At 32.8% G+C, this 15500-nt stretch overlaps 1 long non-coding RNA gene across 4 annotated transcripts in view; it reads right to left on the bottom strand.

The window, feature by feature from the left end:
- Positions 1–8452, bottom strand: part of LOC149794059 (uncharacterized) — a 30432-nt gene extending 21980 nt beyond the window's left edge. For 3 of the 4 annotated variants that reach the window (XR_016422943.1, XR_016422944.1, XR_016422942.1), the window contains exons 1-3: positions 8317–8452; positions 6466–6597; positions 5632–5835 (exon numbers count right to left, since the gene is read on the bottom strand). This is a non-coding gene — a long non-coding RNA (uncharacterized LOC149794059). Of the gene's footprint in view, positions 1–4179; positions 4319–5631; positions 5836–6465; positions 6598–8316 lie in introns of those variants that run through there. The other variant, XR_016422941.1, reaches the window with a different exon arrangement.
- Positions 8453–15500: the final 7048 nt, after the last annotated feature.

Raw genomic sequence — 15500 nt, 5'->3', positions numbered from 1 at the left:
CTCTTCAAGATGACTCTCGTAAAAGGTCTTCCATGTAATGCGGAAGAGTGAAATGTCTTGGTAGTTGTTGTAGTCCACACAGCCTCCGTTATTTGCATATGTGTGATGATGCTGGTGTCGTGTATATCTGCGGTACTACACTTGAGCATTTCGCCTTGAATTCCGTTCTTAACGGGCGCCGGTCTGCTTGTCACGGAATATATTGCTTGACTGAGCTCGAGTACCTCCTCGAGCTCCCACATGTCAAATCTGGCAGTGCGACGCGCGTTAGCTGAAATATATATCTTGCGCGAGTACAGCTCGCGGTGGCGTTCAACTGAGCCAGGCAACTGCTTGCTCCTGTGGGTGGTCGCATTGCCATTGAGTGACTTCATGGGGACAACATTGGCGATAGTATGGACAAGGAATTTATTTATCCAGTTGTACATGGCAGGAATATTTTCTGTGTATGATGTGGTCATTTTATCCTTTCAAATATCGGTCAAGTACTGATTTCCGCAATACCCGACTCACCTTTGCGCCGCACTCTTTGTCGGCTTCATAAGCTCGAACTATTTTCGATGTTGTAAAGATTATCTATAGCTAAAACTTTGTATATAGGTATATATTAAATTTTAAGGTATTAAGGGTGTAAGATTGCATAGGATATTTAAAGTGGGTGTTTTCAATTAATATTAATGATATTAACGATTAAACCTATTTACAAGTTTTGAGTTGTTTCTCATTGGAAAGGCGTTCAGGTAGGTTCCCAGAGGAAGTATATTATTTCAGATTGGATGGGTTAAATTAACTGGCTTCTTGTACGATGTGGGAGATTTAGAATATGTCACGTAAAACTAGTTTCCCCCCCCCCCCACTCTTGTATAGAAGTGGCTAGGGATGGATCATTTTTTCATTTGAATTTGTTACATTTTTGTCAGCTATTTTATTATGTTTTTAGATATTATCTGAAATTAATATTTGTTGGAATTAAATATTAGGCTGGGACTATTGTGAATTATTAAAAGGAGCTTGCGACATTTCTATTTTGACACATCTGGACTGTTTGCAGACCTGCACCTTCAAACATTTGAAATTTATTTTGAACATTCGTTTATTTTGGACCTGAATAAAACTTGGCATGATTATTTTGGATTCAATTGATAATACTGTAATTTCCCATGTCATTTTCAATTTATACCTTTCATAATTAAATTAATTTTTACCAGACCTATTGAATTTGCTTTTTCATTTTATCTAGTTTATGTTCATATAGTCCTAAGCAAGTATAAGCCCCATGCAATCGACCAGGTAATCAGACCGAGGCAGATAGGTACGTATATAAATTGAGCTCTTTAGCGAACGATAACTGACCAGTATGATGCAATAATTCTTCCCATTATTGGAGGCAATATGGGGTGCCTGTGGTATACACAGATAAAGATGGTTTTATTACCCGTACCCTGCTACCTCCTTTGGCAAGAGCAATGATGTTCTCTCATTGGTTTACTGCTTAACCTGGGCAAATGTGTGGAGGCTCGAACTTAGACAAGCATTTGTGACTCCTCTTCTTATCGTATGCCAACAACAGACGAAAGGCAGATATCGTTTCATCTTAAGCCATTTTGATTACATCACTTGAACAAGGTGTTCACTAATCGCCTGATATGACTTCACTTACGAGCAAATTAGTCATAGAGGTAGCATAATCTACTTTGACAACTTTGTCCAGCACGTAATGAATAATATTTCTTTTAGTTTTTGACCAGTTATGTATTTTGTTGAATATATGTTAATGCGACCCAGAGATGGTTACAAATGGACACATAGACATATCAAACGCAATATTATGAGCACATTTAATAATATTGTTCCAGTCTTTCAAGTGATTTTTCATAAATCTACGTTAATCTTGGTTATAACTTTCAACGATTTCCAATGCTATTGCAATTGTTGAAAATGACTTCTTGGGAAGAACGCAAAAACAATGGACACTGATATGCTAATGCCTGAAATTCAAATGGTTTTCTAAACGTCCATACTAGAAGGAAACTACTGAGCTTACAAGCCAATATGATATGCCTTGCACGGCCTCGATCTCAAAATAATATGCTGTCTATAATTAATCTGAGTTGCGTGATTGAACTTTCTCAATTTTTGAGGGTAGGAATTTGGTCTACCAGGCTGGTGTCGTTTTTGTAAGCAACATATTATATATCTAATTTTACGTTATTTTCGAGGGTACAATAGTATTTTGTACACTTTGTATTTTATTTTGACATTATCAGCAGTTTTTACTATTTCATTATTTATGCTACAATTTAGACAAACGTACAAAATGTAACGTATAAGTATTTAGAACATTCTTTACAACAAACATCTACAATACTTTTACAAATGTTATTTCATTCTATTTTTTGTATTTCATGAAACTCATGTAACGATAGAAATGGGAAAGCTTTCAAGGTAATGAAAACATAAATGAAAACGTAAATAATTTATTTTGCTCTTATTATTGTTTTGTTTTTGGTGTAACACTAATTTTAGCGCAGCATAGATTATCAATGTCAACCCATATTACTGCATAAAAGGTTGATGAAGAACCCAGCCAAACCCCTGTAAGAACCAAAGACTCACGCGGAAGACGTTCTGTTAGAAGCGTCAGAGAGATGAAATTTAACCTATGAAAAAACTAATATTAATATAAAAAAGGTTTATATTATTTATTACACGGACGTTTTCTCTGGTTTATGCACAAGTTCTTCATTGTTTGTCGGACATGAAATGTTTCACCTACACAGGTTAGTATATAAATATGGCAATTACATAATTAAACTCTTATAATAACAAAGTCCACGAATATTACAAGCAAAATCATATTGTTTATATATTTAAGAAGAAAATATCTTTGAATGAAGTTCAATTTGTCTCAATTCAGACACGAAATATTTTCACTAAGGGACGAGAAAGAGTCATAAAGGTTTGGTATATTTCATACAACTCTACGTGTAAATAGGATGACAGTTACAAAATCAGACCGGTCAGATGGATCGACCGATCGATCATCTGTCGTTACTGCAGCAGTTCGAGCTTGAAGAATCTCAGTGAGGAGCTTAAACTATACCAGCTGGAACAGTATTCCGAAGACGGTTATATAACTGGATTCTGAAACGTAATCTGCATCAACTAATCTCTGCATTTGTGACACGTATTTTCATACACTATATGTGGCCAAATTAGTCGATTTGGAACTTTGGTCTTAAATTAATGAGGGCATCAAGGAAGGTTGGATACTTTTGATTCGTATGAATGTGTAAAAAAAACCAACAAAAAAAACCAGAAGAGATAGGTAAGGACGTATCATTTTCAAGAAGGTTTTGAAAATGTTTAAGATTATTTAAACGGCCATAAAAGCAACTAGAAGCGTGGACGTTGAAATCTTACAACGATTATGTAACGCAACTCCACCTGGTAAACACAATGGCAGGAAAAGGTAGCAAGATAAACTAAAAGGATATTTTTGAATTCAGAATTTACCCGTAATGAACAAAATATTTATATTTGTATTTCGCTAGTAGAAAATTGCCTTCTAAACTAACGTTAAAAGATATTGTGTGATACAGACGTTATGTTAAGTTTAAAGTGCGCAGTTAAATTATTAATTTAAGATAAATCTGGACTCTTTTTCCTGGCCAATGTTGAACAAAAACTAAATGCCAGATAATGGGAACAAATTGTATGTCGACTAATTAAAAAGGTGCCTTTATGGGAACATGCGGTTTTTTTAATCTTTAAATTAAATTAAATAGATAATGCGGTTGCCAAGACGAAAATGAATTAAATCCTAAAATGGATTTCTCAGGATACTATATTGTATATGTACAGAAGACATCTATCGTTATTCAGCCGTGGAACCTTGATGCCACATTGTTTATCTAGGTGAACAAAAATGATGTCAAAAAAGAAAGAAAGTCCTGATGCTTTGGAGACTGCTTATCATAAAAATTAATTTAAAGCAGGTTCCAATGCTTTTTTTATCGTAATAAGCTATTAAAACTCTTACACAATAACATACAATCACCATAAAGGCTCAATGATCTAAATATAAGAGACTATTAATATATACAAAATGCCAATAATCGCTTGCATTTCATTCTTGTCAAAATTATTTAATCTGTGTTATACAAAAACAAACAAGACTTGAAATATTATTTCTTTAATCCTCTTTAATTATCCTGTTAAGCATAAGCAAGATGCACAGTTGTGACAAAGAAAGATGTGAATTGATGGAAACATTGTTCCCGTGAAGTCCTTCTGTCAATTCAGCAACTTTGCCTACCTGTATAAAAAGAATACAATGCATGCATAATTCATGAATGTATCTTTTCTGAATATGTAGTTTATATTGCCCGGCAATGAGGTTTTCATTGTCTGTAAACCTGAAAATTAACGAGGAATCGCTGGTGGTCTCATTGATGAACGAGATAGGATTAGAATTAACGATAGTTGCTCAGATGCGAAAGAAATTTATATTAGTGCAAATAAGATTGATTTTTGTTATTATATTTATTTGCTTGTTATTTATTTATTTATTTATTTATTCATTTATTTATTGTCCGTTTGTTTGCTTATTTGTTTCTTACTTATAAACAATGACGTCAATAACAAACATTCTCTAAACTAGACATTTAACATGGAAATGTATTTTACAGTGACACTCAGAATCAGTTTACACTTGATAACACTCTTTCACCTGTGTCATAATAGCTGCGTGACGTTGTTTTGGGAATATATTCCCCTGTTCCTTTGCCAGTTTAGAAATAGTCCATTCCTAGGCTCTCGTAGGTTTCTTAAACACCACTCCTGACTAAGCAACATCTTTTAGTAAAGACGTACATACATATATTTGATATTTCCTGCATGAAGATATCGTGTACATTTTGTCCAGTACAAAAATGTCATAGTTACAATATTTGAAACAGTTGAGAGTAGACCAAACAAATGTATGAAAGTATGACATATCGATAGTAGGATGCAACATAAACAACATATTCGGAAAGTTTGATTTAATGGTATCGAACAGTTTTGGTTCAAGTTTGTTCCAAAAGAACTTCATACAAAAATTGCATAGTTATTTTCATGACCATTACAAGGTCATTATCTAATGTTGTAGTGTATGGTTTGTTTTTGGTTTATGCATGTGAGTGTAGCCAAAAGTTCTCAATCCAGATCCCATTTCTTTCTTTTGTAGAGAACACACGTTTTGAAATACTCATAGATTTATGCCAACTTACTTCTTGTGAGACACAGTATATCAATCATGATCTTACCATTCCCGTATTTTACACGCATGAATTGACTTTATCTAAATTACGAGACAGCCCAAGATACGAAAGGGTAATACTGTTTTTCAGCTTTTGGATGATTTATTTACTAACATAACTCTCTTGTTGACTAACCAAAGTGCACATGATTTCGTTTCCTTATAGTTTACATGCAGATGTGGCGGGATAATTCCTGACCCAATTAGTAGCAGACGCATTTTCAGTTACAAAGTCTTACTGGACTATCATTGCTTTGCGGATATAACCGACATAAGAAACAACATATTCGATACGTTTAAAAAAATAATAACAGGAAATAAATACTTACGCTTTTACAAGTGGATGATGTCAGGTGTACATTATTATAAATGTGGACAGCAAATTCCTATCCTCGTTCTTGTCTGTTCCACAGCCTTGCAGAAATAACCTGCAGGACATATACCTGAGTTTGGTACTATGCCATTACATCGATACAAGCCTATGGCAATGCCATACAAATAAGGATGTCTTCCTCCAGGACATGTGTAGTCAGCTGAAATTGACAGGTGAGTATTCATTATTTTTGTACCTTTTATTTCAAATAAAGATACTGATAGGCAGTATTATATATTAGGGAATGATACGTGTTTGAAATATAAAGCTATATTAGCATCTTGAGTTATGCAGAATGATGTGTGATATTTCAAGAGAAAGAGCAATATGCCCATGAGTGGGCGGAACGCGAAGGTAGCCTTATGTTAACCAGAGTTAAGTTGAAAGTAAGATTTTCTTGTAACTTAACTTCGAGTGGTATGAGGTAAATTATATAAGGCACTTAGAACAACAGCTATTTATCTCATCAAAACTATGCTCTGACCTTGCCATTTTCCATATCTCTTTAACCAATCGTATCGATCATCTAAGATAATTATGTGGCAACCACTAAACAGACAGGATAGTATTATGTCGGATTATAGCCTCATAGTTTGATGATAACATTGTATCATTAGCACTGGTCATTGCAATCCACGATAATGCAGATCAAATGCAGTGTGTGTTTGTTTTCTGCTTCTTTACTACCACGTTAACACCGACCATTTATAATAAACAAAAAAAAAAATGAACAAAGAAAATACACAAAAACAGACAGGCCGAAAAGAGGAATGAAACGATAGATGCATACAGAACGAACGATCTAAGCAACACTGGCCGCCTTTTGGTGATCCGAAGCATCTATATCCCTCTGGGCATACGAAATGATGAAACGGATTGCACTTCAAAGGGCTCACGCTTCCATCTGGACAGAATGCAACACCTGCAGACAGAAAACATGATACATGGTCCATTAAAAAAGACATGCACCATGACGATAAAGTAATCTTTTAAACAAGACATGTACCATTGAGATAAAGTAATCTTGCTGTTTGAAAATGAGAAATCATAAAAACAAATAATAAAAATTAAAACATAGTTTGAGACACAAAAATATCTAAGAATAATATTTTTGCTTTTATCAATTTGTTTCAGACAAAATGTTTCTTAAATTGCAAATAGCATTGCATTTTTAACGAATAAATTTAAGTGCGTTGAAAATTCTAGTTGTCTCTCGAGAATGTTATTAAACCTATTACTAAACGAGAGAAAAGTACTGTTCTCTAATGTATTCTTTCGAATAAAATCTTTTTTCGTTTGTTAGAGCCCATCTTAATTAAACTGAAGTTCCTTCAAACTGATGATTGCTAACAAAAAATTGACATTTTTAATCAGGATTTTTGCGTAATTTTAAATTGATTAACTATTTATGAAAATGTTTACGCGTATCTCATGGGTAAAAAGCTACATTTAATGTTTCATTATCGCACTATTGTTGGGAATATTCTACATAATCTTCTTAATTGAAATCGTCACTGCAAAATCAGGAAAGGTTTCCTTAGCTTGGTAGTGATGGGGATGAGTTTTACAGCATGCAAATATATTTCAATGAACTATAACAATATATGTTTGGCACCTGGAAGAGAAGACTCCGCCTGACTTTGGTTACTATAGTTCTTTTTATTTCTTTCTAATTAGTTTAATTATCTGTTTTGTTGTTTTCTTTGATATTTTTGCTCGGTTTATTTGACGTTTACTCCGTTCATTTTAGATCTAAATGTTGAATAGCTTTGTTTATGTGATTGCGATGCCTAGGTTATGTGTAGATATATGTAGTTTTAGAGCAATCGCTACACAAACTTATCAATACTACTGTTATGCAGAAATTCATTTAAAGTGAAATACCGTAAAATGCTACTCCACAATTTTAAATTTGTATTACACATTCAGACAGATTTATGTTTGTCCGTCGTGGTGCTGATAATAACGGCAGTAGTGGTAGTTGTGGTGCTAATATCATAGTGGTGATAGTGACGATGGCTGCGTAGATATAATTGTGGTATTAACGGCGACAGAGCTATTTGTGTTGAGGATAGTGAATTGGTTTGAAAGGTATTTATTTACAGATGCCATAGTGGAAAGTACAACAAATCAAACAATGTGGTTGATGTGCTTAATAAAGGAAAAATAATGCAAGGACTGCAACTTGACCATGTGATCTTAAACGAAAGTTATACATGCAATGTTGTTATAATGTCATCCAGAAAATGTGTACAGGAACACATTCTAATGTATATATGCAAATAAATAAATGTGAATGAAGAAAAAGTAGAAAGATTATGACATTGACGGAATGGGTCGATAAATGACCTTTAACTGTAGCTTGGGTTATATATATATATATATATATATATATATATATATATATATATATATATATATATATATATATATATAAGAGTCTGCTGGAAACATTTTGAACTTCTAATGCTTATAGTTAAAAAAGTTAAGGAAAGGTATGATACAAATATTGCCCTTGCTATATTTCTGGCCCTAGTGAATTAATTCAGTGTAGGGATTAAATATGAAGCGGCTGCATTCAAATTAGTGAAAGATATTAGCTTATTCTTGATGAAACGATATATTATAAAAGCCTACTTACATTTTTCCCACAAGCATAGGCCTACGAGAAACAAGGCTAAATAAAGATGCATTTCAGTAGATTCAACACCTTATATTGTTCAGCACACTGGAGATTATCATATTCAGGTGTACCTTTTATACAGAATGATAACGACATACCCCAGTGGGCAGAGCATAAAGTGAATCATGACAAAATACGTGCTTAATTGAGGGAAATTTGGCTTCAATCAATCTTCCAAATATGCAGAACTACATTTTCTAAATGTCAAACAATTTATCACCAGTTGAATGAGTTAAATGTTTTCGATAAATTTTGTTGCTTAGCTTGATTTATGACTCATCTTATAAGTAGTAAGAATTTGTTCAACCTTTTATCCTATCTTGCAGAAATAATACACATGACTGACTAGCACAAACGGATCCAATCGAAACTTCAATTATGTCGAAGATAATGGAGACTATCCACATTTTTGCTATACCAAAAGATGTCCAATATTTTTTCTACGAGCTGTTTCTACTACTCACAATATGACAAACGATAAGACCAGATATATATGCTGCCTAGGCAGTCCATCTGACATTTTTAAGTGAGGTGAGCACATGATTTCTTGCGAATGATGTGTTTAGGAATATAATTAAAAACTAATCCGTTGAATTTATAACTGCAGGAAATTTGTCTACATAATCCGGAACGATTCTAGTGTTCCGTCCTTAGCACGTACATATTTATTTGTTTGTGTATGCACTTTAAGTCCTCCATTACATAAGACTGCTTCCTCAGAAGAATATTCAGTCAATGAAACAGAAGCACTCAGCCGTTTTCTTTGCTGAACAAATATTTGAGAAACCATTAATTAGTCTCTAATTTTTACTATACAATCACACCATAATTTTTATATTTTAAATAAAGTGTAGCAATATTAGAGCCTGGATGTAGTTCTGTCTTTTTTCTCTAACATTCAAGGATGTTAACAACATTTGGAATTTCTGAGTTGTAAGGTAATGTCCTAAAGTAAAATAAACAAGTTTACATCCATTAATAATGACCTGAACATTTAGTTCATAATTGAAGATAAATATTAGTTATATATCATGCTGTTTACGACACAAATGTCACTTGTCAGGTACTATCAGCATGATTTTGTACAATGGTAGTTACAAAATGCATAGGTACATAACATAATTACTGATAAAAGCCAGGAAATAATGCACATTAAATACACATGACACTGTATCTGAATTTTCAATAATGTAAAAGTTCATGACTTTTATATATTTGAGTTTTATAACATTATCCGGTGTTTATTATGTAAGACGTTTGTAACGATTTCACAGAATAGAAATAAAGGTTTTTAGGTTTATACATTATTGATTGCCAAACCAAATCGTGGAGAATCTTTAAAATTCCCTCGTTATCGTCAAATTTGAAATTTCAGTTGACTGAAATTATCTAGTCTGAGCTGCACACATTTTGAGAAAATACAGGATCTTAAGTCAGTTTTGCTCTGACACAAACCGTAATGTGGTTACCTTGTTATGTCATCCAATTAAGAACGTCTACAAGTGGATGTCTTTTTACCAGCATTTCTGGACAACAAAAATGTTATTTAAGTGTTCCGTTGTCATTTTCTCATGATAACTCACTCGAGCATGTAATGGAGGGTAAACGTTTCTGAATTATCAAGGCTTGTATCTCTTAAGCGTTAGACTCCACGTCGCTCATGCGTCCTCAATAGCTCGATAGAAGTAGGATAATTTCAGTTCAGTAGTTTATTATCATAAGCATTTACATTCTTGTATATTACATAGTAAAGTAATTGCGTTGTTATCAAATTCTATATGTGTAACTTTAAGCATAACTTCAATACGGTAATTGTCAAAAGCAGATAAGGGAAAGGTCGACAAATATAGACAATCTTTATAATTAATTACTGTAAAAATAATAATCTATCTATAATGTCAAACTCTACATAAACAACTTTAGTTAGTGAAGATATTATTATTATTATTATTATTTTGTTCTAAATAATTCAATGTACCTGTGCATGGATAGTTTATTCCAGAAGTACTTACAAATTAAGTGTATATGCCGTTAGGTAAACACATAGCATACTAAAAAAAATGGTATTCATCTTAATGTAAAAGCTAGCACAGTTTATGCAATTTCTTTCATTTCTATCGATTATATTGCTTCCATATCTCTCGGTTTTATGAAACAGATTAAGGGAAGACAATTTAAGTTTTATCAAAGCTGATCGATAATTCTGGCAATTCAAGTATTTGGAATATTCTTCAAATCTTATGAATGGTTTCAAATGCTTTATATGGAAAATGATTGAATTTTGTCATGTATTATTGCACTATAATAGAAAAACATATGTAACCCTTTGTTTAGAAATTGGAATAAATGTGGAGCACTTTACACAGTCGGGGAACATCGGCACTTCACCAAAACCAAATATGTTTAAAGACTCTTTCAGGTGTTTGACCCAGTTGATACTATTATTTGATTCATTTTCAACAAATAATAAAGATCTTTAATATCTGCAAATGAAGAGTTTTGAATAACGCACAGTAACTGATCAACTTCTACAATGATGTTTTGTATATTAGCTACTCCTGACCTTAACGTTCTCACGTTTTATTAATTATACCTTGTTCTATATTGCGTGTTCTCATGGAGGCTGTTAACCATGCATTTCTGAATGTGATGAAAATGTTGTACTTACTCAACTTTAAACCGTAATAAATTGTCTCTAATAAGCTTATTTCCCAATATATTATTATCATCTCCGTTAACCTTTGCATTGAAGTGTATATGAAGCCGATATTGTACAGTTATATTGTACATTATGTTCCAATAAGAAACCGATACTGTACAGTTATATTGTACATTATGTTACAATAAGAAGCCAATATTGTAAAATATGACATTATGATCCAATAAGTTATTACCACTGAAGCATCTGTTCAATATTTTACTATTTGGAGTGTGCGTGATATAATGGTTTGTTGGACTTACTGTCTTTCTTTTTCATGAAAAGTTATATATTTATCTGAGGTTACTACATATATGTTTATTAACAGCAAATGTATTAAAGATATATGTAATCTACTTAAATGCTTATCAAAAGTATTTGTTCCTCTAAAACAGCTGCAAATGAGTCGTCAAATGCTGAAGTAAAATAATCACTCAAACAATTTTACATTCGAGTAAACAACCTTTCTTTTTCAATCACCCATTTGGGTAGTCAACTAAGTTTTCTTTTTTTCTGCTAACTTAATTATTTTTCTTCTGCAGTTATATGTTGTTATGTCTTATTCAAATAACATGCGGGTGTAACTATTTACTGTTGTGGAAGGTGCAATTATGTTTTTAATGATCTGTTCATTAAACTTTCTATTGCTAATCCTAGTTAGCAAACATTACTGGACTGTAGTACTTTATACCTCCTGGTATTAGCTTGGTTTTGTCATCAAATTCATGATCGATTCTTTTAATATGTTTTGAAATTCATCAATAATAGTATTTGTTTGTAATATTATTGAACACAGTCAGTTTTGAATGTGTGTGTGTTTCATTCGATTTCTGATTTAACCGTTTCAATTCATCAATGGTCTACTTATCTACTTTAGCTTTGAATGTATCGGCATCGTTTGCAAATAATTTGTTTCCATGTTATCACAATCTTTGTTTAATTATTTTAACCTATTATCTAATTTTACATTAGTAACTGTGTTTTGGATAGGAATACAAAAGTGGATGTCAGAAATATATACAAAGTGTGTGTTTGACAGTGTTAAGAGTATATGCTCTTAAAATAAGTAACATAAAAGAGTGAAAGACAACAAGCTTTGTTTAATTTAACAAATAAATTATTTTCCTAGAATTCAAAGTGAAAATAAGAAAAAAGATCTTACAGTATTGAGAAATAATTGTCCAAATAATCCAATAATTACAGAGACAAATCCTAATCATTTAAAGTCCTCAATAAAGCTCAGTAGAAATCCCGAGGAGATCCAAAACTGAAGGCGATGATGTGTCTGTTATAGCTTATGGAATGCTGATGTGTCAACTGTATTTTGTTGAATCACAGTAATATAATTCCAGGTTTGAATATATTATAAATTCCAGTGAATGTCGTAACCAAATTGTTTTGTTGTACCACCTATGTATGTCCAGAGAAAATAATCACTTGAATTTGATAATTTGAACAAAAATAGATCCCAGCTCAAAACTCCTGGTTACAAGATAGAACACAAGGTAAATGTTCAAGAAGTTAAAGAAGGAATGAAACAATCCTCTTAATTATAATATTATACAGTTCTCTACTTGACCTCATGTCACAATTAACATTGTCTAAATAAAAAACTATTGCCTAATGGAAAATAACCTTCTTGAATGATCCTGCTGTTCACATCATCGAAAAAACTGACCTGTAAAATTCACTTAGGAAAGTACAAAACCGTGACCCAATTTAAAACAAAAATACTTCTATTAACAAATATCCTTAATTCAGCTATGTATTTTTTGCTTACATAGATTAAAATAAAAAAGGTGAATCAGGTCAAGCAGAAACGAACTCAATGTTGGACGATGTCAAGTCTATTATAAAACGTTATGTTACAATAGCAAGTAATGGAATACCTTTTTGTTATTAAAAAATAGCAAACAAACAATGAAGTTAAATATACATTACAATAGTATACATTGTGCGTTGAAATAGTATGTTTAGTGATTTCGTCCCTTTCTTTAACATCATACCCTTTTCGACTAATAATAGATAGGGGAATGTTAAACACTGCACAAGACATTTCGAATACTAGGATGTGTGTTGAATGCTATGTCGTATAACTTAATCTCTTTTTATATCACACACATTTGTGTGAAAGTAGGACTGGGTTTCAGACATTACACAAGGCGTTTTGTATAGTATATAGGAGGTATTGTATGGTATAGATGATGATTGGATAATATGTTTTGGTGATTTTATCCCGTTCTTTTGCATCATTACCTTTTAGTTTGATGGTAGGTATGTGTTTTTTAGACACTTCGCAAAGTTTTTTGGATAATGTGAATGATCCTTTGTATAGGTTGGATGGTGTGTTAGATAGTTTATTTGTGTGATTTCATCTTATATTTTACATGACAACATAACGCTTGATAATAGTAGTGCCAAATTTAGAGTTCACACGATTCATTTTGTATTAACAAATTTAATAATACGAATTACCCTTGTCCCCATACTATATCAAACATGTTAACTTATTAGCTGATGTTAATGATTTGTCCCCAACTACCCCCCTCTCACTACTTTCATACTTGGCAACCAAAAGAATTAAATGAAAAGTGCTTTAAAGAACAACAATCCAGCCATCATATTTCTAATAGCAAAGGGACACAGCTTCTGCAACCAATGCAATAAAATTCATTAAAAACGATGGTTCATTTGTTTAGTCACCTGTATATTTTACTTTGTGTGCTGTTGTGATCGTATACCCTGTCGTTCTTATTGCAAGGCTGTCACTAACATGTTCGTTCCCTGACTGTTTGAATGTTTACCTATACATATTATCTTTTCAACTTCTCTTCTCATTTTTCGTTTCAGTCATTTGACATATTGTCACAGACTGTTTATCGACTACTGGCACTATATTCTTTACCATGTCGGTATTATAGTTTTCCATGCACGTGTAGTAGAAAGATGAATTGTATAGCGATTGACAATCAGTGCATAAAGGAAATAGTTAAAAACGACATGGAAGAGAGCGTGGATAAAATCGAAAATGAAAGCAAAAGCCATAAGAATTAAACATCAGACATATATATATATATATATATATATATATATATATATATATATATATATACCTTCGTTCTTTCCTTCCTTCGTTCTTGTATCTGCATTATTTTCTAATAAAACCTCTCATTGAGAAAGGGCAAACAGTGTTTCACCGTATGTTAGAGTCAAAGGTTCGGCTAGCGTGGGTACGTGGGAAAGCCTGCCAGTAGCTTCTCGTGGGTCAGTGTTTTTTTCCTGTGTTTTTCAGGGTTCTTCCTCCACCAGATATACTGGCCACCATGTATAGACTATCCTGTGTTGAAAAATGGCGATAAACCCTAGAACAACAACATATATACCTTCGTTCTTACGTTCTTTCGTTATATTATCTGCATTGTTGTCTAATAAATACTCTCACTGAGACAGTATTTATGTTAGAGGTATCTCTGATACGGAGTATGGGTTGCATTATAACCGCCACAAATGGCACTTGTGTAGCAAAGATAGCAATATGAAGTTTGATACCCAAGAGAGCACAACGCTGCAGACAAAAGTAGGTGAAGAAAACGACATGGTCCCATCATTCTTTGCCATTTTGGAAATAATCCATTATGGCGCTTGACGTAATCGTATTAAACACAATGTCCGTCTTTTCAAAGCCACATATCCAAAAGCACACATACACATTGATCGTTTTTTACTTATATCCATGAAATTATTCGTGTGAAACGTTTTTCAAATACGAACGTGTTTTGACTACTAAATTTGAAACAGATGGGAGTCGACCAAACAAATGGATGAAACAATATGACATATCGATAATAAAACGTAACAAAAGCAACGTTTTACTATCTATATGTCATATTTTCATGATTATATGAGGTCACATAAATATGGACAACTGTCCTAAGACTCATAGCGGACAGTTCAGATTTGTTTAACAAGGACTTAATACATTGCTCATTACGTTTCTGCAACATTTCATGTCATTATTTTGTGATTTTGCTACACCTCTTCTGGGTTTTACGTTCCCGTCTGAACCTTAGCCTTGCCGAAATTAGGTCAAGGACACAGTTGTGAGATCAGTATTTGTCCTATTACATCGAAACTTAGCGCTGGTATCTCATACCCAATATAAATAAGACAATTGTAGGCAGCTGAAATGCATAAGTAAGCATTGTTTTTAATTTTTAGCTTTGTTTATTCAATTACCAATACCAATATGCCGATATCATATATAAGGAATCAGATGTGTTTGCAAAATAAAACTTCATTAGCACCACATGTATACAGAAAGGTGTATGATATTTCAAGAGAAAGAGTATTACATCCCGAAATATGGGTCCTTAAGGTGACAAGAGTTCATTTAGATGTACATTTCGCATGAATTTAACTGCAAGAGATATATGATAAATAAGCT

The sequence above is a fragment of the Sinohyriopsis cumingii genome, chromosome 8 (genome assembly GCF_028554795.1).
Source record: "Sinohyriopsis cumingii isolate HCF-2022 chromosome 8, ASM2855479v2, whole genome shotgun sequence".
NCBI classification, from domain to species: Eukaryota; Metazoa; Mollusca; class Bivalvia; order Unionida; family Unionidae; genus Sinohyriopsis; species Sinohyriopsis cumingii.
The sequence above is the reverse complement of the archived record's forward strand: the minus strand, read 5'-3'. Positions and strand labels throughout refer to the sequence as shown.